At 40.9% G+C, this 24,135-nt stretch overlaps 1 protein-coding gene across 2 annotated transcripts in view; it reads left to right on the top strand.

Moving 5' to 3' along the window:
* Utrn (utrophin) overlaps positions 1–24,135 on the top strand; it is a 508,059-nt gene that overhangs the window by 7,071 nt on the left and 476,853 nt on the right. The gene's annotated exons all lie outside the window — the stretch shown is intronic.

Genomic DNA, 24,135 nt, shown 5'->3' with positions numbered 1-24,135 from the left:
ACTTGTAGCTAAATGCTGTTTGGGAATAAAACTGCCATTAAAATACAGAAACATGCCTGAGCATTTTCTTCTGTATTTTTGAAATTTGAAGGGAATTATATGCTTAACATAGGAAGTACCATCATTTCTGGGAGGAAGGATCTCCTAAAAGATTGATTCCATTAACAGAATGCTCACCTCCCATCTCTCTGGGTGGCTAGTGCTTGGCCAACAGGCACCCTACCTTCGCTTCCCTTTTGAACCTTCTCAAGGTACAGTGTTCCCCTAAGTAACCAAATCAACTGGACTAAGACAGATGAACAGTTTTCATACAAACACTGGGGACCTCAGGATACCTCTCTTTCCCTTAGTCTTATGTAACTGAGTGCTTTTTGATGCCGGCTGTACGAATGAATCAACTGGGGAGATTTTACAAATGCAGATGTGTTGGCTCTACTCCAGACCGATTGAATAAAAATTACTGTAATTTTTAAAAAGCTTCAATATGATTCTGAGACTGGCTTAAAGGGGAGATATTTTTGAGCAGGCAGGGCCTTTTGGAGCTTTGCAAATTACACAGAACTTTATGCTGGGTGTGAACACTAAAGTAACTTTGAGAGTTACTTTGAGGTACAAAATTACATCCATTGTGACTTTAAAAACAAAAAAGGAACTCAAAGCCTGTTTTGGCTATGTGAGCCATCCATATATTATGGTAGGAGCTTATTTCTTATTTGAAACTGCAGGTATATGCGCTGAAAATAAGACTTCATTCAATATTTTAGGATACACATTTCCCTCCACAATACTGGTGTTGGCTGGTTGGTAAAAATTTGGGATATTAGAGACTTTGCTGTAAATGTGTAAATGGATATTTTGGAGCTTGAAGGATCTTTTGAAGGACAGCTTCCTGTCCTTTGGTTTATACACTTTAAAGTGTGCTTCTAGAATGTTCTCATCCCCTAAACTTCTTCTTCTTTTTTAAATGTGTTAGTGGTATAAAGTACTATATAAATATAAGGGATTGTTAATAACCTCTTAACAGTGCAGACTATATTCAGAAATATGTAAAGGTGATAAAGAGGAAAATGAAGGAGAGGCTATTTATTTAATGTCTCCATATTGTTCATGTTTTATGAATTGTGAGGTGTTATGATCCTAGATAGTTTCATGAGTCAACTTCCGTTACACTAAGACCTTTGATATTTATTACTGGTACTTTGTCCATGTCCATTAAAGAGTAATTATGTAAGTTTGAAAATAATGGGTATAGATGATGAGCACATAAACTTGCAACATATTCTTTAAATTTAAAGTTGTTGTTTATGAGGGCTAAGTCTCATACATTGTTAGGGGATGTTTTGGCAAAAATTATAAGTTTTGTTTTTGGTGCTGAGGATTGAACATATTTTTTTTTTTTAAAGAGAGAGGAACAGAGAGAGAGAGAGAGAGAGAGAGAGAGAGAGAGAGAGAGAGAGAATTTTTTAATATTTATTTTTTAGTTTTCGGCGGACACAACATCTTTGTTTGTATGTGGTGCTGAGGATCGAACCTGGGTCGCACGCATGCCAGGCGAGCGCGCTACCGCTTGAGCCACATCCCCAGCCCTGAACATATTTTTAACAAGGTTATATTAATCAGTGAAGTAACTCTATTTTTAGAGTTTTCCCCTAGGCAGTGCATATAAATGCACATTCAAGACATTGATCACAGCATTATTTATAATAGAAAAAGTGGAAAACCATAAAAACCCAATATCGGGGATTGGTTAGGTTATTATTGCTCAAAGTATTTTGAAAGGTTCTCACGTTCTAAGGTTAATGTGTAATTCAAAAAGGATATCACAGTCAAATAACTTGGAAATAGTGGTAGGCTTATTCTGTTTCTTTTTGGGGGGTTGAATGGGGAGGAACCAGGGACTGAACTCAGGGGCACTCGACTACTGAGCCCTATTTTGTATCTTATTTAGAGACAGGGTCTCATTGAGTTGCTTAGCGCCTTGCTTTTGCTGAAGCTGGCTTTGAACTCGAAATCCTCCTGCATCAGCCTCCCCAGCCGCTGGGATTATGAGCATGTGCCACTGTGTCTTGCTTACTCTGTTTCTTTACTGTAGTTCATTGAACAGATTATATAGAACCTCAATGGAGCTAATTAAATCAGTGTATACCCATAAAGAAGATTATGCATTCACAAAAATTGATAAGGATATGTGTGCATGTATGTGTGTGAGTACATGTGTATAAACATAGTAATTTGTTCTCAGTATATTGTTAAAATATGTAATATGTGAAATTATTATTATGAAAAATATCTTATAATAAAATTAGTGGGGTGTAAACTAAAATGTTAAAACTGATCATCTCTGCACATTGGGATTATTATTTTTCTCTTTTTTGTCCGTATGTATTTTCTAAAGCTCTTTGGCAACCTCTATTGCTTAATTATTGTATTTTAAAAGACTCTCAAATTGCCTGTAGTGTTTTAATGCCAAGGTTATTACTATTACTCTTTTCTTTAAAAGTATCTACTTCAAAACACATTGAAAATTTAGCTGTTACATAGCTGAGATATGAATCACATTCTTTTTGGCTGGATTATGTTGCAAAACCCAATAGATAAGTTTGGATTTGAATGAGGCTGTTAGTCTCAATCTTTCTTTCTGGGAAGGTAAATTCTTTGCATACAGTGGTAATATGGTTCTCCAAAATTTACATATTATTAAGAAATTTAAAAAAATTTAATGCCATAGGCATCATCTACACACAGTATATATTTTTTAAAACATTATTCTTGAACATGGTCTGTGCTGAATTTATTGCTTTTTCCTTTTTTTTTTTTTTTTTAAGGAAAGAATTGGGCTGTAGATAGAGCTCAATGACAGAGCATGTACCTGTCATGCACCAGGTGCTGGGGTCAATCTCCAGCAATGTAAAACAATAACAACAAACAAGTGAACAAACGAAAATGGAATATTTTCTTATTGGAGAATTTTGATTGTAATCCACTATTCTAGGTTTCTTCCTTTTGGGGTTTGAATGAGGGGGCAGGTGGAGAGATTGGAGTGGAAAAATGTAATGTCGAAAATATATTGACCAATTTAAAGTTTTGGTTTATGAAGGTTCTTCTGTTCTCCCCAGATCCCTGAGTTTGGACAGTCTAAAAGCCTGGCATAATAAAATATATATGCATTTTGTGTTAAGTTATTGGGATTATTTATTGCCCTCATTCTGTCTTAGTTTGCTTCATGCTGTGTAAGGTTTTTTATGTTTAAAAGCTATTTCCACCATCTAAACAGAAATACGAAGCTATCAGGGGTAGGTAATGGAATAGTTTCATGAATATAAAAGCCATATACTTCTTTATGGTTGTAGTACATTTACCCTGGATTTGAGTGAAGTAACTGGAAAGAATTTGATCTTTAATGATCAAGGATTGGAGATTGGGTACAAGTAGGTCTTTCTCTCCTTTAAAGGCACATAGTCAAGTTTGTCATCAATGACTGTGTTATTGACAGCCTTAGCAGGCTTCAGAAAGCTTAACAAGGTAGTAAAGATTTTGAGACAGGAGGCCAAGAATAATAATTTTTTAAGTGAAATACATTGCCAGTGGAGTGTGTGATGCATGAGCTTCTGCTTGGAACATTGTAAAATATGAAATAATACAAGGGTTGCAGATGCACATAAAATCAAAGAATGTCAGCCCTGCTGTTTCATTTGGTCAGTAACTAACCTACCTGAAAGCTAATAATAGAGACTTGTCATCCTCTCCTGTTCTCGGTGCTGTTGTGGAGAGTTTGAGCCCAAAGCGTAGCTCTCAGGGTTAAGAAGAGTGTGTCATCGAGCTCCAAGTGGAGATTTGGACAGTTAGGGGTTTAGGTGAGAGAGGGCCGTGTGTTGAATGAAGTGGTGGGGTGCACTCTACATTGTGGTACCATGCACCCTTTAAACCCTTGGGCAGAAAGCTGGAGTGTCTGAGTTGTATCATTTCTTTCCTTCACTTCCTTTGTTCTTGTCTAATCCTGGGATAATTGTTGAGGGAACTTAGAACCCATATAAATCATGCCTTTGACAGGGCACCTCGCTGCTAATGATGAGATGACACTGATGATGATGATCGTGAGATTCTATCATCTTCTACTTGTTTTATTTTATTTTATTTTATTTGGTACTAAGGATTGAACCACAGGCATTTTACAACTAAGCCACATCCCCAGGCCTTTTAAAAAAATATTTTATATAGAGACAGGATCTTGCTGAGTTGCTTAGGGCCTCGCTAAATTGCTGAGGCTGGCTTTGAACTCTTGATCCTCCTGCTTCAGCCTCCCAAGCTGCTAGATTATAGGCATGCACCATGGTGCCTGGCTTTTGTTTACTTGTTTTTAATTTAGCATCTTACATTTACTGGACACATGCTAGGAGCAGATACTCTGCTCAGTGTTCAATCTTTACAACATTGTTTTAAAGATGACAAACACCAGCTATGCAGAAGTGCTTTGCTGCAGTGGCCTTCTTTCATTTTCTTGTTAGTGCCTGCCCCCGGGGCCTTTACATGTACCACTTTCCTTCATCTTTGTCTGATGCCTTTGGATCTAGGCTTAAGTGTCATCTCCTGAGAGATTTTCCCAGCTGGCTTTGGAAAGCAGCTCTCCCAGTCACTCTTTTTTTTTTTTTTTTTTTTTTTTAATTAGTTAATTTGTTTTTAAAAAAAATTTATTTACTTATTTCAATTAGGTATATATGACAACAGAATGCATTTTGATTGGTTGTACACAATTGCAGTACAACTTTTCATTTCTCTGGTTGTACATGATGTAGCATCCCACCATAGGTGCAGTCATACATGTACTTAGGGTAATAATGTCCATGGAGCTCCACCATCTTTCCTATCCCCATGCCCCCTCTCCTCTCCACTCTCCCCTTTGCCCAATCAAAGTTTCCCAGTCACTTTTGCCTGCACCACTACATTTAAGTTTCCTGTGTTCTTATTGCCTTCTGGTGCTTTTCTTGTATTATGTATTGGTTAATATCCTTTCCCACTAAGAATTGAACCTCACAAGAGCAGGGACCCAGATCTCCCTGGTACCAAGCCCACTGTCCAGCTCAAGTAGGTGAACAATAAATGTTTATTCAATAAAAATTGGTCCAGAGCTTGAAAACGTCAGAGATGGGATTAGATGGAGGTGATGTGACTTCAGAAACTCTGCCTCTGAACTCTGTGTAGTACTCAGTCTTCTAATTTACAAGGCAGTTGATTCTGTTGATGTTGGTTGGTCTTTATTTTGTGTTTAATTATGTACCTTGTAAATTTGTCCTGTATTAACTCTATCTAGACAGTCTTTCTGCCTTTTCCTTCATAGTTACCAAAGCTGGGCTGAGAGGCAGAGCTTCTCTAGGTCCCTGATTGGCATCATAGCCCTGCCAAGGGAGGGACAGTTGTAAGAGACAGAACTGCTCCTTCTGGGCCTGTCGAGGTCTTCCTTGATTTTTTTTTTTAAAGGTGTTTATTTATTTTTTCGTTGTAGTTGCACACAATAACTTTATTTATATGTGGTGCTGAGGATCAAACCCAGGGCCTCGCACGTGCTAGGCGAGCGCTCTACCACTGAGCCACAGCCCCAGTCCTTCCTTGATTTTTGACATTGGTCTCTGTCATTCTCTGTTGAGAGGTGGCAGAGGGGAAGATACCAGAGAACAGACAGTCCTTTGGTTGAAATAGAGAAACTGATAATCTCTTTCTGATGTGAATTCCCTTTTCTCTTTTCCTCTGACTATAGCTTAAAGTTTTTAACTGGCTGGTAGGAAAGGTAGTGGATTTCAGATGCACTAACATTTGGCACAGCTTAAGCCCTGGTCTGATGCCCAGATAGGTAACTGTGGTATTGAAAGAGATGATAGAGGAGTGTGGGAAGAAGAGAGGCCAGTGAAATCAAACAATTCTTTAATACAGACTGCTATACCTGGTTACATTTATAGCAATCCTCGTGGAAGTATGCTGTGTTTACAATAAAGTAAAATCATCTAATAAGATTCAGTGTGATGCAAATTATGTGGAAGATGACCTTTGTTGACCTTGCAGAGCTCTTTCTTTAGGAAAAGAGGGTGACTGAGTGGTATTTAAGGAGTCATTGGTCTACTCTCTCTCTTAAGTTTAAAAAAGCATCTGTGAGGGTATTTTTCTAAATAGCTTAAGGGACTGTGAAAAATAGCTCATTTTTTCTCCTGAAGCTTTACTGGGCTGGAATTCCTGTGCTTTGAAGGCATGTCTTTGAGTAGGTTTGTTTTTTTCCACAAGCCCTAGGGATTTGTGGTGATGGACAGGAACCCTGGTGGAAATTCAACCCTGGTGGAGGAGAGCAGCTATTCTTGTAATGCCTATAAAATTCTTGTCCATATTGTCACCACATTATGCTGAAGCAGTGCAGTCGTAAGAAAGTTTTCTGTATTAATGCGATTCTCATGACCTGTTACTCTGACGGTGAAAGCTGCAGAGACGATAGATCCATTCACAACCGGAAAATGTGAATTGCTTAGAATGATTCTAAGCAAAGGAAGTGCATTAATTATAGAGACAGAATGGAAAACTCAATTTTATTGAACCTCATGTGAACCCAGAAGTTTGCACTAGATGCTGATATGATGATTTTTTTCTGGGAACAAGGGAACATACACGCTCATTTAACAGTTGTAAATATTAGTTAAAATTTAATCTAAAGCAATGGAGAAAGGGGACGCAGGTGGTTTCAGATGCATTGGCCAGATTTTTTTCCCCTTAAACTGTGTGTGGAGGAGAGGCATTGGATATTATTATCCTGTTTATCTTTTCGTATGCCTGAACTGCTTGATAAGAACTACACTCAATCCAACATTTATACTGTGAGTCAGTGTGAGTTTTTAATGTATATTTTCTCTTGAGATGATGGCTTCTGGACCCAGGAATGGAAAATGGGCTTCTCTCCTTTCACTTTTGCTTGCTTTATTTCTGGATTGACCTGTCACCTCCAGGAGGCAGATATAGCTTCTGGCTTCCATGTATATATATATAGCTTCTGGTCCTCAATTTGTGTCTTTGAATTAATTGCCAGATACCTGAGGTTTATTTGTGTCATGTGGGGCTTCTCTATCAGAAATGTGTTCACTTGTCCCAGTTAATAAAAATTGTTTGTATGTGCTCATCTGGCAGCTGATGTTAAGGTGTGGGATGGTACAATTTTTCATCAGTTTTGGAAATTTGGTTTCTTAAAAAAATGACCAGTTCTATCATGGCAGTTGAGCTTAATGATACAAAAAGCACAAGAATAACAACTGATTGATCGATATTTTCAAATTTATGAGTTTTTTTTTTGTGTGTGTGTGTGGGCTGTCTGGCTGGCAATTATTATTTGTGTCCAGTTTGATAATTTTAACAATTATGTAACAAAACCTTTTTTTCCAAAGAGTTGGGGAGAAAAAAAACCACATAATGACATTTCTGATATAGCAGAGAAGTCCATTAAAAAATATGACTTTGTGTCTCTGAAGTGATAACAGCTTTTATCTGTTTAGGTCTTCTGTAATTCCATAGAGTTGATATTTGTAGGGGCTGAGGTTGTGGCTCAGTGGTAGAGTGCTTGTCTCACATGTGTGAGGCCCTAGGTTCAATCCTCAGCACCACATAAAGATAAATAAAATAAAGGTATTGTGTTCATCTACAACATATATATAACATATAATTTGTAGATTTCTTCAATTTTGTTTTCTAAATAAGATTTTAGTATATGGTATTACATGAAGAGGATTGTGGGGTGAAATATATACTGAGGTTGACTAGTTCTCTTGTTCTCATAGATGATGTGAGTGGCATTATCTAACATTAATTCCATAATTACATAGATTTATGCCTATGTTTTTATTTTGAGTTTGTCATGTATGGAGTTCCTAACTCAGCCTGTATTTTGGAAGTGCCCTTCTGGATTCTGACTCATTAGGTGGGATGGGGTCTTGGCATTAGGAGGTTTTTTGTTTGTTTGTTTTGGTACCGGGGATTGAACTCAGGGCATTCGACCACTGAGCCACATCCCCAGCCCTATTTTGTATTTTATTTAGAGACTGGGTCTCACTGAGTTGCTTAGCGCCTCGCTTTTGCTGAGGCTGGCTTTGAACTTGCAATCCTCGTGTCCCAGCCTCCTGAGCCTCTGGGATTACAAGATTACAGGCCTGCGCCACCGCGCCCAGCTACATCGGAGTTTTAACAAGTCCCCTGTTAAAACTCTCTCTAGCATTGTTGGTTTATACACAAGAAAGGGAGGTTTGACACTCTGAATCAAAGTAAAAGTGGTCTGCATTTCAGAGGAGCAAGGAAAGTTATAGTCAAATGTTTATAATTTTTTTAAAAAACTTGTAAATACTTTCCTTTAAACAATTTAAAAAGTTAATGGATGCTTTTTCTTGGTCCCGGTGTTTTGAAAGTTGTGGTTTATGCTGAGTGAAGGTAAAACCAAGGAAAGTGGGTCAGGAGATTGCAATATGGGGCTGTTTCTTATTGTGGCCCATTGAACCAGAAGACCTCATGAGAGTATTTCAGACTGGAGTATTTCTTCATTGAGTTCCTCAGTTGCCACCTCAGTGTGTTAAGCCTCTACCTCCTGGGAGTCTAACGTCTCATCCTGGGTTCTTTTCCTAGGTAATACTTGAGCATGGAGTTCTGATCAATTCATTGTAAAGCTTCTCATGTGCATTTCCTAAGACATCATTTGCAAAACATGTGTTTGTAACTTGTGGTAGGAAAAAAAATTCTCCCATTTACACTCTGTTCAAATTTTCTTATCTTAAGTTCAGAGAAAAGTACATTCGCCTCCCTGTTTTTAAAATTCTGGGTGATTTCTGGTAATTTTAATATAACTATGCTTCCTTTTGATATGAAATAATTTGTCTATCATTCTTTTAAAATAAGTGAATTTAAAAAGATGAATGATGATTTAAAAAAATTATTTTTTTAGTTGTGGTTGGACACAATACCTTTATTTTATTTATTTATTTGTTTATGTGGTGCTGAGGATCTAAGGCATGTGCCAGGTGAGTACTGTACCACTGAGCCACAACCCCAGCCCAAGTGATGATTTTTATGCTAAAGATGAACTAAGGAGTTAAGTGGCTCAGAGACCACCATGGCAAGTACCCTAGGGGTCCGGATGTCCTTATGGTTAGTTAGCCAAACTGAGCTAAACCAAACCAAACCACAAACCCCAAATCTCTCACAGACCTTGGGTTATTTGCAGGTACCTTGGGTCTGATTTATTTGAAGGCACAGGAAGGGATTTTAATTTCTTCATTGATTCAACAACCTTCAAGGTAATTTGAGATACACATTTGCTTCTCTTTATGTCAATGTGTGGGACTGGAGATCACATTTTAGAATTTAATGGGTTCTGTTCCTGAGACAGACTTAAGATTGGGAATCTAAAAAGGAGCACCTGATGGAGCCCACTTGAGATGATAGTCTATGTTGGATCAAGGATTTTTTTGTGAGATGTTGGCCATCTTACGATGTGGGGGTAAGTTTTAAAGAAAAAGGAGGAAGTTAACTAGTAAAATCTACACCTCAACATATACACTTACACGTGACCCATTTCTCAAAGTGGATTGTTATCAGTTTTGAAATTTTATATTGTCTTCTAAATTTTAGCATGCAATTATCAACTGGATGGGAGAGTGTCTCCCTCCCTCCCTCCCTCCCTCCCTCTCTCTCTCTCTTTCTTTCTTTCTTTTCTTTTCTTTCCTACTGGGGATTGAGTGCAGGGCCTTGTGTGTGGGAGGCCAGCACTCTGCACTGAGCTATTTCCCCAGTCCCACCTGACTTTGAGTCTTATTTGATGTCAAAGTCTCCTGGTCTTACCCCAAAGCCCAGCTTCTGGGGCACTTGTAAATAAAACTCGGTATGTGTTCTAGTTTACTGCTACCACATGAGATCCCTGTAAGTGTTTAGATATACTATAGAATGTAGAAATGTTAACTTCTATGTTTTTAAATGTGGTATTGAGGGTGAGTTCCATAGCATGTAACATGTTAGACTCTTAATTATATGTAACTCCCATTATAAGACTAACTGTATAGAAGAATGAGTGGACTTGAATTATTTTTAACTTGCATGTGCATTTCAAGAGATGCTACCAGTTATGTTAGGAGGGTATCCGTATTTGGAGAGCATACACATGTGTATACACTTTCTATCTGTCTCAGGGAAACCTTGTGCATTTGGGGCAGGAAAAATGTTATTCTGGGGGGGGCATCAGGGCAGACAGCCCAGGGAGGAGAACTCAGTGTGCCGACTTTAGTTGTTTATTTTTTGGTACCAGATATTGAACCCAGGGGCTCTGTAACATTGAGCCACATCCCCAGCCCTTTTTATATTTTATTTTGAGACAACGTCTCCCTGAATTGTTTAGGTCCTCACTAAGAATTGCTGAGGCTGATTTTAAACTGGTGATCCTCCTGCCTCAGCCTTCCCAAGCTGCTGGGATTACAGGTATGCATCACCATGCCCAGCACTGTGCCAACTTTAGATGAGACATTTAAGGCAGTGTAAATCCATCCTACCTTTCTAGCATCATTGCCCCTCACATCCATCTCACATTTTGTCCCCCACACCACTGTTAAGAGGCCAGCAGGGTCATGTGAAGACCATCCATGGTCATTCTCCTGCTTCTGCTTGTTTTGGTTTCTGTGCCTGGTTCTTCTTTTCCCCGCCCTATGGTTTGGAAACCTTCATCGTTGGAACATCAGCATAAATGCCACAACGCTTTTTTCTCTCTGATCACTGTGCCAGTATTGATCTTTCCTTCTTGTTCACTCTTTATTTCTATTTTCAGCCCCTCTGACTTTTGGATATGTGTGTGTTTTCCTCATTTGAATTTTTTGATGTCAGCATTTGGCTGAGTCTACACACACAGTAAGTACTCAATAAAGGCGTACTGGGATCTTTTAATGGTTTTACAAAATTAGATGAGTGTGCATACATCTTATTAGTCCAGCCAATGGTTATTGCCCAGACACTGTTGCTAGATGCTTGGTGCAGAGGTGAGCAAGACACATTTCTCTTCCTGTTGTGCACTGTGGTGCAATAGACTGATGGAAATGGAAAACACAAATAGATATTTTTGTGCAAAAATCAGTGCATTATATAAAAGGCAGCGAAAACATAATAGTAAGGACAGCTCTTTCCTGCGGGAGGGAGAGTAGGGTGAGTAGGAGAGAACCCTAACGAAGGGAATTGGAGATGGGTCTTGAAAAAGTCATAGGAGGCAGGCAGGTGGACAGTGGGGGGGAGAACATTATAGCTGATGGAAAAAGAACAGCGTGTTTTGAGTCAGTAGATGATACTTGAACGTGGCTGGGGTAATGGGGGTGCTGGGAGAGCTTAGAGTCAGATTTTGAAAGTTGTTTAGAGCAGACTAAGGGAGTCACTACAGGATTTGAAGTGGGTTAATGAGTGGCTTATGACTGTTTATCAGAAAGAAAACTTGGGTGGCAGCATGAATGATTAATATAGAAGGCAGAGTTTTGGAGAGAGGCCTGGAGCAGGTAAAGCTGTGGTTAGAGTAAATGTTGAGGTTGGAGCTTTTGGGGACTTGGGCAGAGTGGTCCAGATGGAGGTGGAGCCAGGGAAGGGTTTGAAAGACGGATAGCAGTTAGTAACAGCATGTATGAAGCCTCAATGTAAACTTTACCTTTCTGGCACTTGTTTTATGTCTTTCATTTAGGCATATCGTTTTTCAAATTGTCCTGTAGCTCAGATTTTCAAAACTAGTTAGGATCTCTTCCCTCCGATTCGATTTTCTTAACTTGATTACCTTCTGAACATTTTAGAGTTATTTCTACTCCTTAGTCAACTATTCCTATTTTTCTCACATTACCTTTTGGTCAGTTTATGGGTGAATTTAAATTGGATTAAGTTTTGAGAGTATTTCAATTTTTTTTCTATACACATTATGAAAGGTAGGTTATACTTTAGGAAAAAATAGACTAAATAAAAGGAGAAAAAAAGGAGAAAGCGTGTTCATGTTTGGAAAGGTAGCAAAGTGCAGATAATAGTCTTTAACAGAAGAAAATCTATATGCAAAAAGAGACTGGAAAACTATTTTAGTGCAACTTTAATTGAAGAGTAGAGTGTTTAATGTGACGCTGTGAAGATAATGTCATCCTGTATTAGTAATTCCAGCTTCAACAGAGAGGATAGAGTAAATGCAAATTAAAAATAAATTAAGAGCAGATGTTGGAAAATACCTTTCATTTAGGGAATAATTAAGTGGTGGAAAGGTCATTGGAGTTTAGCCAATAAAGCTGGGGTGCTCGGAAATCATAATGATTCCTCCAGCAGATGCTTTATACTCATTGTGGGGCTGTGCTGCAGAGGTTTTGGGAAAAGACTACTATTGTCATGCTGTTTTTAAGTTTCATCTTTCCAATCCTTATAATCAACAATCTAAATTCTAGCATGTAAGCTGGTATTTCAGAAATGGTGGTTCCCTTTGCCTTTAAGAATAAACAAAGTTTCTTGGCTGAAAACTCTTGCAAGCACTGTTGTGTTGTGTATTGGCGATTCCTAGGTTTCGTTTGGCAAAATGCACAGCATTGTGTTACCTCGCTCCTACTGTGGGTTAGGTACTTGGATCTGGATAGGGTGAACATGACATGAGTTCCAACTGTCCAGTGTCTGCCACTTAAGGAGGACAGTTACAGAGGATTTTAAGAGGACAGAGGAAACAGTTCTAAAAGTGAAGCAGCACAGGTTGCCGCTTGAGCTCATTGGAAGGGTATCTGGTTCCCAGGAGCCTCAGGAAAGATATCTTAGAAGAATGGATTATGTGAACTGAGATCTCAAGAGTTAGCACGAGGTAGAGAAAGCTTGGGGAGGTGGGGAGGGCTAAAGTAGAGGGAATTGATGGCGGATCAGAGATTTAGGGGTGAGAATTGGGGATTGGACCCAGGGCCACTTTGTTTTGTTGTAGTTTTTAAATAGGGCACCATTGGATCCACAAGGGCTTTGACACTGGGATGGCCCTCCAGAGGTTTTCCAGGTTGAGATGATGGTATTGAACCTTTGGACCCAGAGCTTGATCCGTAGGCCTTGACTGGCCCTGGGAAAGACGTGAGATGAAGGTTTGGGTAAGGTAGCTATGCTCAGCCAGCTAAGACTGCAGCCCTGGCCAGTTGCCAAGGAATGAAACATTGCCATGGGCCTGGAAGGAGCTCTGTGCCACGAACCCCAAGATCCACTGCAGTCCTATTCCTGTGTCAATTTGTTATTATTATTATTATCTCTAGGAACAGAATTCCACCAACTATACACACACACCAGAGTGCATACCCAGTGTGTAAACACACCACCTGCCACACCATGAACCTTAACTATAGTGTCAGGTTATACACTTACTATTTGGTTTTTGGCAACTGGAAATGCCCTCCTTTCTCTGGGCCTTCCAAAACCAGGAGCTTACGTGGGGTTTGAAGGCCCTGCCACCCAAAAGGCTTTAAGCAGAAAGTTGATCTGATTAGATTTGCCTACAGAGTCGAGTTCTAGCTGTGTCATGGAGGATGGAGAGCACAGGTGTTGGTGCATGGCTGGGGTCCCAGAGGGTCATTGGGTGGCCATCATTGTCGAAGAGTAGGAGGTATTAGAGGCCTAGACTATGGTGGTGGCACTGTGGGAAGGGGAGAGGGGAGGCTTTGAACGCTTTAGGTAGGAGATAGGTGCCCCAATGGTGGTAACAGGTGTGGTGGAGAGGGAGACAGCAGGAGAGGGAGACGCCTGGCTTTTGGCTTTAGCACCTGGTAGGTGAAGACATTCCGTCAGGGTTTTGAGGGGAAAGGGCAGTAATTGGGGTACTAAATGAAACTCGAGAGAGAGTTCATGGTGCCTGAGAGAGATTTAGGAGATACACACGCGTGACCCGTCCCCCACGTCATTTCACATGTGTGAGATTGGGTTGGGCTGGGGTCAGTCTTTGAAAATTGGCAGCTGGAGTCTTGACTACTTTCCTCAGTAATCTGTGGGGCTCTTTTAAAGATGTTACTAAAATTTCGTCTATAATTGTGTTCTGGGTTTTATTTCTGTCTGTATTTTCTGGGATTTTTGACTGACCCTACATTGAACCTCTGGAAGGGAGAACTTGAAAGGTGGTAATTGATGGAAGATGGAAGAAAGTGGGCTTTGATTTTTTAATATTTTTGGCAGGTATGGGTAGACGACCCCTTAGTTGTCCTTATTTAAATGCCAGGGCCATAGGAAGCTATCTGGTAGGTAATATTCTGGTTAACTTAATTGGGGGACTTGGGGAAGATGAGGAGAGTTATAAATAAATGCCTGCAGTATCTATAAATTTTTTTACGCTTGTCATTCTGCACATTTTCTAGAAAAGTGTCCACATCTTTGCTTATATTCCCAAAGAAAATCCATGAACCACTGAGAAGTTAAGGCTTAGGACAGGAAAAGTGGCCAATTATCATGGCTGTGTCCTCGGGGTGCTTCTGTCTTTTCTGATGGGAATTGAATTGGCAGTCTGGCATTCTGAGTGAGTTCAGGGTCTCACATTATTGCTGTCGTGCAAAGCCTGGGTCCTACTTTGCTTCTGGTATCTCAGAGCCAATTTTGAGCAGAGGATCTGATTGCTAGGATTAGGGTGAGTACACAGAGTGTGAAGGACAAAATTTGTGATAATGTTTGACCCAGTTTTGCATATAATGAATTTTTATTTGTTGATGAATCTTTCCCTTTTGTTGCTAAAAGTGGAAAATAATCAGACATAAATCACTAATTAACAGTCTGGTTCAGATTTTTTTTTTTAATTAATGGAACCTAGGCTTCATCAAGTTCAGGTGGAGTGGTTATCACAGTGCTTTATGTTTTCTGACAAACAAAGGAAGCTTCTTCATCAAAAACGTGTGTCTGTTTGTCATGACCACCTTTCACAGGCCATCTTTCTTCCACTCCCTCATACTACCTGAGAGGGGGCAGTGGCCCATATCAGACCAGATCCCCCAGCTTGACTCTTCTACCATCAACTTGCATTTCCAAACAAACCTCCTTGTTGAGATGTCCCTCCCTGTTCCCATGGCTTGCTGTCATTTCCTAGTGATTTCAGCTCCTGGTTCATTGTCATCTCTAAAGGTTACTCTTGTTTCAGTGATTGCGATGTAGACATAGGTGATTCTTCCGCCTCTGCGTCCTCTTGGTTTCTTAAATTTCTCTTTCTAGTCGTCTCATCTTCCACTCTGAGGTTATATCCCGCCATCATTGAAGATTGTGGCCTCTTCGTGATCTGAGTTTTAAGTGTCCCACTTTCTGCCCACCATGTCCTGTACTTCTAGGTCATTTCCTCTTGTAAATTCAGCAATCTCTGGCTCTTGGGTCTCTAATCCATCAATACTACTTACTACCCGATGCTGTCCCTCCTCCTCTGCTGTCTTTCTTCCCTGGGGCCTTTACTGAGATACCCTTGTCAATCACTCCTTTGTACATACTTCCATTTCCTCTCCTTTCTCGATTCCTCATAGATGCCTCCCTGTTTAAATCTAATTCTTCATCTTCCCTCTGTGAGTGCCATTGCAGAGAAACGTGCCCAAGGTGAAATACACAATCCTAAATTCCTTGTCTCAGTGCAGTTCACAGTCTCAGGGGAGACCTGAGTGGTGCGTGGTGGTACCTCTCCCAACACCTTGGGTGATCTTACGCACTGTCTCCTGTCTTCAGAAGCACTCACGCCCATCCGGTCTCGCAGCTGATGACATTGCCTGTTGTTCTAAGACAACTGAAGGAAACCCAAGAGGAATCCATATGCCCAACACCACGTCTGTCTCTAATGCCTCGTCTGGCTCAACCCGGACCCAAGGTCGAGGCCAGATAACCCAGCTGTCTGTTCATGGTCTCCTTTGCTCTTTTCTTACTCAAGGACATTCCTCAGTGTCTTCTTCTTCCCCACCATTTCCTCAGTACTGCGTCCCTTCCATTTGCATGCAAACAAGTTTTAATTTTTCTTCTGACAAAATTTTGTTCTTGATCCTGTCTCTTCAGCTACCGTCCCATTTCTCCACTTTCCTTTCTGAAGGAGTTCCTAAAGCCAGGTGTGGTGGCACACGCCTGATAATCCCAGTGGCTCTTGAGGATGAGACATGAGGATTGTGAGTTCAAAGCCAGCCTCACAAAAGCGAGGTGGTAAGCAACTCAGTGAGACTCTGTCTCTAAATAAAACACAAAATAGGGCTGGGGATGTGGCTCAGGGTTGAGAGCCCCTGAGTTCAATCCCTGGAACCTCCCCTCCGTCCCCCCCCAAAAAAAGAGTTCCTCGAGAGTTCTCTACACCAACACTTGTGAGTTCTCTCCTTTCATTCTCTCAGAACCACTCAAGTCATGGGTAGTCCCTACCAGTCCACTAAAGCTGCTCTCATGGAAACCACTAGTGACCTCCATGTTGCATAACCCGGAGGTTGGTGGTTCTCAGTCCTCATCTTCTTTGATCTTGGTAGCAACTTGGTTGGCCACTCCCTTCTTCATCAGGCCCTTTCCTCCCTTGTCTTCTAGGAGGCTCCACATTCTCCCACTTTCTCCCCTTTTCTTTTTGCTGACACTTCCTCTTAACATTGGATTGGTTGGCTTGTTCGGGGCACAGTCCTTGTACCTCCCCTCCGTCACCCCTGACTTGCTGTCATCCACCAGTCTCCCAGCTTTCAATACCATCTGAAAGCAGGACTTACATTGCTCTCTCTGGCCCAGACCTCTACCCCTTGACTGCAGGCTTGTTTTTCCAGCTGTCCACTAGACATTTCTACGTGTATGTTCAAGTCTTGTAAGTGTGAACTCCTAACTTCCCCTTAACCCAAGTTGATCCTGCTGTCTTGCCTGTCTCTTACAAAGGCAACCCGATTCTTTCAATTGCTCAGGCTTCAAATTTTGGAATCATCTCTGTGGTCCCTTCTTTCTGTTATACCCGCATCCAACTCATCAGCAAGCCTTTCTGTTTCTGTTTTCCAAATACTGTTTCTATAGAATCTAATCATGTTTGACCATGTCTGCTACCACCCTGGCTGAGGCCAGTGTCTGTCACTCTTGCTTCTTGCCTGGATTTCTTCAACAGCCTCTAAGCGTCTACCTGTTTCCACCCTTGGCCCATGCTATCATCTTAACGTGTCCCCTAAATGTCATATGTTGGAAACTTAAACCCCAAATTCATGTGTTAATGGTATTTTGAGGTGGGATCTTTGAGAGGCGTTCTGGTCATGAGCATTCTGCCCTCATGAATGGGTGAATCCATTTATTGATTAATGAGTTATCTAGGGAGTGGCTTTGTTAAAGTGAGTTCTCTTTGGCAGACTCACTTGGTCTTATGAAATGATGCTCCTCTGCCATGTTAAAAAGCACTGAGAAAGTTCTCACTAGATGCTGAGCAGATGCCAGTACCATGCTCTTGTATTTCTAACCTCCAGAACTGTGAACTAAATAACCCCCTTTTTTCCCCATAAATAATCCACTCTCAAGTAATCTGATATAGCAACAGAAAACAGACTGAGAGTACCCACTAAGACTAGTTTTAACCCGGATATGAAGATATCCCTAAAATCAGTTTTAGATCATTCCAACCTAGGCTTACAACCTCAGTGACTCCCTGTTGGACATGTTATAAAAGCTAAAAACCCTTTCAGTCACCTGCAGAGCCCTGATGACCCTGCTGAGCTCCATCTCCTGTAGTCCTTTGTGCTCTTGTATACCCTATGCATCTCCATGTTCATTGTTTTGCCTGAGTGCTCTTCCTGCAGATAACCATCCATATGGTCAACTCCCTCCTCTGGAGAGCTGCCTGGCTACTCGGTTATAACGGCAAGCCCTCCTTTCTTTAGCATCTCCACCTACCTTACCCTCTTTCTATTTTCCTGTATCCCTTTCTCTCTAACTCATCCCTTTCTCTCATCAACTTATTGCACATTCTGATGGTCTCTTCCCACCTGAATGTAAGTTGCACAATGTCAGATGTTTTGAACCACTGGCATCTAGAACAGTACCTAGTCCAGTGTGTGCTCAGTAAATATATGTTGAATGGGTAAACAGATTGCAGTTTGATTGCCTTCAACAGGTATATAATCCCCGAGACAAACATCAGCTTAATCTTATGATATCTTTGTTGTACTGACAGGTTTGCTCCATGCCAGCCTTTGATGGTGTTTCCCAAATGCCCATGGTGGGGTTTCTTGATGCTGTTTTCAATAGTCAGACATGAAATGAGTGTAATGTGGATGTATATCATTGTGTGTATGTATGCCAGCTGCCTTTCCTTTTACAAAATTGTCCTTTATTCTGTGATTTTGTGAAGTTTTTTTTTTTAATTGGGCATAAAAATATCCATTTAATGAAATGAGGATGATGGTTTTTTTTTATGAGATGAATTGGGGCTGAAGAAACGTTTGTTGGACAACTGTGTTCTTCAAAAAGGGCCCCCATGTAGGGTCTTGAAGGTAAAGATTCACGTCCTGTGAATCTTGAAGGTAAAGCTTCCCTTTTTCATGTGATTTTTGTTTTTTGCCTTGGAAGTCTTTCTGCAAACTCTAGGGTAGAGGCCCATTTTAGACGCATATATTGCTTAAAGGCAGGGTGTGCCTTTTATTCAGCTGGGTACAGGGGTGGTGAGGGTGGCTGCAGTCTACCTGTACTCCTGGGGGTCATGCTTGGATTTTGGAAATAATTAACAATCAGTACTTCAGTTTTTAAATTTTAGAAAACCTGGGTGCACTGTTAAAAAGAAAGAGCTTATCTTGGTTTCAGACAGGAGCTAGGGTCTAGTTTTGGCTCTGCAAATAACCAGTTGTATGACCTTGAATAAGTTACTTAATCTCTGCCCAAGTAATTGATTTGTTTATCAGGTGAGGAGTGTGGACTAGTTGACCTCAAACTGAGAACTAACTTGTTAAGTGTGAAAGTTGTACTTGGAAAGGATTTGTTCCAGTGCCTTCTGCCTCATCGTTGTAATTTCTGTTTTGTCTGCACTGATCTTGTGACCTTCCCAAATATTCTGCACACTGGATTCTTACTAGTGATATTGCAGTTGGGATTATAGAAGGGATTATATGATGGCATTTGGGATAAACATTTATCTCTAAATTGGCTTAGGTATTGAGTATAGCATATTATTTTACATGCTATTTGAAAAGATGAGTAAGAAAAATCCTACAGGATTTAAAAATTTTTAGCACTGTCTTGGAAATACTGTAGGGAGTGGATATTCTATAGCAATATCAGATGGCATGGGTTTGGATTTTATCATGATGACCTGCTGGGTGTGTGAACTTGGGTAAATCGCTCAGCTGTCTTTGTCTCAGTTTTCTTATCAATAAAGTAGGGATTGTAATAACACCTACTTCCTATATTATAAAAAAATTTATGAATTAATATATGTGTTTGATATATAAAAGATACCAATGCTTATTATGGGAGTGTACTTCTTTCCAGTTTTTTTTTAAATAAGCACGTAAAAATACTTTTAATCATATTACACAAGCAAGTGTTTTTTTTTAAATATATTTGGAATTTTGCTTTTTTTTTTTGCTTTTTAATAAGCTGACCTTCTAGGAAAAAAAAAAAAACCTAAGCTTTTCAGGTTGTTTATAGACTTTTGGATGCTGTAGTTAATCCAAATGTGGGATTTTTAAAGTTTTTTCTTCTGTGTTATTTATTTGACATATTTTTCTGATAGGATTTTTGAAAATATAACTTTGCAGGATACCACATCTCTTTTCCTTTCCTTTTTCTTTTCTTTTTTTCATTTACTAAGCTTTGGTGCAACATTTTTTTTGGCTAGGATCACTATGGTTGGCTCATGCCACCTCTTCCCCTGCCAAATATAATTTACAAGCTGTTTATTTGGATCCTTTGCAAATGTATTAGAAAGGTTAAAATGTTATGGTAAAGAAACCTCAAAATACAATGGAGGGGCTCAAATAAGATCAAAATTCATCTTTCACCTTATAGTGCAGAGCTGGTGGATGTGGGGTTGGTCAGTGGCTCTCTGCTCCATATGGTCTCTCAGGGACTTAGTCCCTTCTTTCTTGTTATTCTGTGATTCTCCGGTGCCTCTGTGGTTCAGGCTCACCCCGCAACTCTGTATCCAAGCTGTAGTCCAAGGAAAGGAAAAGGAGGAGAAATAAAAAATAAGCAAATTCCTTTTTGAAGGATGCCACTCAGGTTACCTTCATGATGGCTTTTCATATCCCAGCGTCTGGCCTTATCTCGCTGCAAGGGAGGTTGAGAAACGTGCTTTGTGGTGAGACAGCCATGTGTCAAGTTAAAACTATGGGGGCTGAAGGAGGAGGAGGGCTGGGTTTCTCATAGTAAAACAGAGGTGAAGAATGGACAATAGCAAATACACTCAATGCACACTTATAATGACTTGGTGGACCGAGCTTGAGTGTTGAGTCTCAGAGGCCTGACTTGAGTACAGACATGGTGGAGAGCAGAGCAGACCCCTGAGGCCCAGCTGCAGCTTCCCATGCTGGCCCCATTCTGCCTCAAAAAGGGCTGTGCACCAAGGTTACCTGTTCAAACGTCCATGGTCTCCTCTCCTAACCCACTTGCAAACTGGGGTGTGTTCATTACATGAAGGGCTCCTTTGAGCAGATTATGGGAATCCTGGGCCTCTGGACCATGCTTTAGAAGGAGCTGCATGGCTCTGGATATAATGTTGCTAGGCTCTGTGTTCTCTCATAAGGAGGCCCTCTAAAATACAGGGTTTAAGGCAAGGCCTTTTTATCTAGGTGTAAGGGTGGTCCTATAAGGAGAAACATTACATTGATTTAGTTCTTAAATTTGTCACTTTTCTCATGCTTTCACTTCATTAGCATTCATGTTTATCATTTATCATATACACATTGTCTGTCTAATCCACTCAGAGTGAAATATCTTTGAAATGCAACGAAGTGTCATTTTACTGGATGGTTAGGGTGGGGAGGGAACAGGGAAGGAGGCTGGAGAATATTCATTTATTTAGCTTAATGTTTGCAACGGCTTAAAAAAACAAAAACTCCAAACCTTCAAGTGGCCCTTGTGATTCCATGGCAGTTTGCCCAGACCAGAGGGAGCCAGTGTTGGGAATGAAAACTAGATTCACTTTGAAAATCTAGAAATAAAAAGTGACTAAACAAGTCATAAAAATGTGCTTGATGGCTCTGGTCCTCAGGGAGCCGTGAAGCCCAGTGGTGGGGCTGGTTTCCTCTCTCTGCTCATCCACGTAGCCTACCTCCCTTCATGTGACAGGCCAGTCTGGACCCTGAATCTAACCCATCCCATGGCTGAGCAACGGCTGCTCAGTTCTTGATAACTTGGGGATGGCAATTTTCGATATAGTTGAAAGTCTAGCACATTAAAGTGTACTTGGTTGACTGGCAAGCTACCACCTCTTTCACCTTGGGATCATGATACAGACTCTCAGTCCCTTAGCCCAAACCAAACCCTTGGAACCAGAGCTGGTAGGGGTGGTGTACTTGCAGCAGAACACTTGCCTAGCACGGCCCTAGGTTCAATCCCAAACACTGCTAATAACAAACAACAAGAAAAATCTCTTGGAACCAGATACATTTTAGAATTTATGATTTTTTCCATTTCAGAAAGTTTATGGTCTGTATAGCATGTCTTATTAATGTTTCCCTGGGGAGTTGGGGGGCAGCACCCTACAATTAAATAAACTAATATTTCTATGATATACTGTATGAAAATTTGCACTAAGTGGGACACAAATGAAGTTATAAATAACCTCAGGTAAGTTCAGGTCGTGTTTTGCTGCCAAATGGGTTGGGGGAAAAATTATGGTTTTGAGAGCTTTGTAGATCTGGTGCCATGGATAAGGGATTGTGCTCCTGTAACTATGACATTTTTTCAGTGTCACTGTACATATATTAAATTTGGAGTGCTTACAACAGACCTAGGAGAAAAATATGTGGTCATGCTTACTATTCTTTTAGTTTCTTTTTCTTTTGTTTTTTGGATATTGAGAATTGAAGCCGGGGCCTCTTGAGGGTCTCCTCTACCACAGTACTGTATCCCCTTTTAAATTTTGAGACAGACGCTTTCTAAATTGCCAAGGCCAGCCTTGAATTTGCAATTCTGCAATCCTCCTGCCTCAGCCTCCTGAGAGAGGCTGGGATTACAGATGTGCATGCACCCACCACACCCCCTCCTGGGCTACTCCCCCCGCCCCCTTTTTTCAACAGATAAGGAAACTGAGTTTCAGCGAGGCGAAATGACTTGCCCAGCCTTGAGAGTAGGTGCTCCTGTGCAAATAGAGGTCAAGATCCCACATCTGGGCACCGTGTTATAAAAAGTTACTAATTCGCTTGTTTGAAACCTGGGAACACAAGCCCGCTTTGTGGACTCCTGTTTCACATTTCGTGGCGGGTGAATGACCACAAGGCCGTGAAAGGGCACTGGGTGAGAGCCCCCCATTGTGACGTTGTTTTCTGAGAAGACACTGGTCTGGAAGCAGCGGCCTTGGCCTGCCTGGGGCCCGTCCCTTTCCTGCAGCTCTCTGGCTGCTCCTGGCAGGGATGGAGGTCAGGATGTCGTTCCAGGACCCATGGCAGAGTGGGCAGCCTTGGGGTGAAATGTAGGGAGGAGGGGAAAGTCCGGGTGCTTGGTGTGAACAGAGAGGGCAGGGAAGGGAGAGATTGTGACACTAGCAGGGGCAGTTTCTGGCTCCAAATTCTTGTTTCTGTTCTCATGTGACCATTGCTATTAATCAGTGCCGCTTGGCAGTTTTGCCTTTGTGAATATTAGGCCGAGGCAGCCCCTCTGGGTGGTCATTTGGGCAAGCCATCCCCTCTGGAGAGACACAGTTTAGTGGACTGGTGTCCTCTTGTCTGTGCCCCTGTGTGGACTGGACAGCAGCCACATTGCCACATTGGCTGGGGGCCTCTATCCAGTGGCTCTGCTTTGGGCAGCATGGCATTAGCATGGTTTTAATAGGAATCTGTCTGACAAGCTCTTCATACGTGTAGGAGTCCATGGGGTTGTCTGCTGGTGATCTGGTGGGGGAGCTGTTGCTGCCATTTGACAGATGAGAACGCTGTGGCACTGTGAGCTGCTGAGGGTTGTCTCAGGTGGTGGTGGCCCACAGTTCCGTTGCTCTTCCCGTGGGACTGTTCCCTGTGCATCCTGTCCACTGGGATGGAGGAACCAGGGTTTCAGGATATGTTTTCTCCAAGTATTTCACTCTTCACTATGTTCTCATCTTTTATGATCACATTAAAAATGGATAGACTGAGGTTCTATCTGTAAAAAAAAAAAAAACAACAACAAAAAACAAAAAACGTGGGGGGTAGTGGGAGGAAGTATTCCCACGAGGGGCCAGGTGCTTACCCTGCATGCCTGAAGTCCTGGGTTCTATCACCAGCACAGATTGCAAAAGAATAAAAAAAGACCAATACTGGTTCCTATTTGGACACTGTTGATACTCGATGGTTCTTACTGACCCCATAGCTTTTATTCACATAGTAGGTGTCACAGTGGGACCAGTGAGTACTGTGTGAAGTATGAAGTACCGCACGTTAAAAGGAAATTAGAAAGTCAGGGTAAATGTCTGTTTAGCAATCACTTTGTTAGGATCCTCATTTACATTACATTCATTTAAAATTAAACATAATCTGTTAAACTTTTACTTCGTGTAATATATGGGTCCAGAAATCTTTGCCAAAGTCAATGTTTTTTACAGGAAGTATCTGGATATACATTAACTTTAAAAATTGTAACCAGTTAGTTACACCATAAAAGCCAGCAATGTGTGAACTAATTGAATGCTTGCTAAATCCGGAGCACATGAGGAAAATTAATTTTAGGTGGAGGAAAATTACCTAAAAAGTAGAGTGAGGCAGAGAGCTAAGGGTATGTGGTCTGCTTGTTCAAATATTTTGTTTACTCCTTAAGTAAGATATGGGGAACATATAATTGTTTCTGTTTCATAGATGAGGATATACTGATTAACTAGTCAGGTCTTTTGTGGGTTTTTTTTTGGTACCGGGGATTGAACCCAGGAGTACTCAATCACTGAGCCACATCCCCACCCCTTTTTATTTTTTTATTTTGAGACAGGGTCAAACTAAGTTGCTTTGGGCCTTGCTAAGTGGTTGAGGTCTTTGGTTTTTGTAATGTTTA

The sequence above is a fragment of the Callospermophilus lateralis genome, chromosome 6 (genome assembly GCF_048772815.1).
Source record: "Callospermophilus lateralis isolate mCalLat2 chromosome 6, mCalLat2.hap1, whole genome shotgun sequence".
NCBI lineage: Eukaryota > Metazoa > Chordata > Mammalia > Rodentia > Sciuridae > Callospermophilus > Callospermophilus lateralis.
This window is presented reverse-complemented; position numbering and strand designations above follow the sequence as displayed.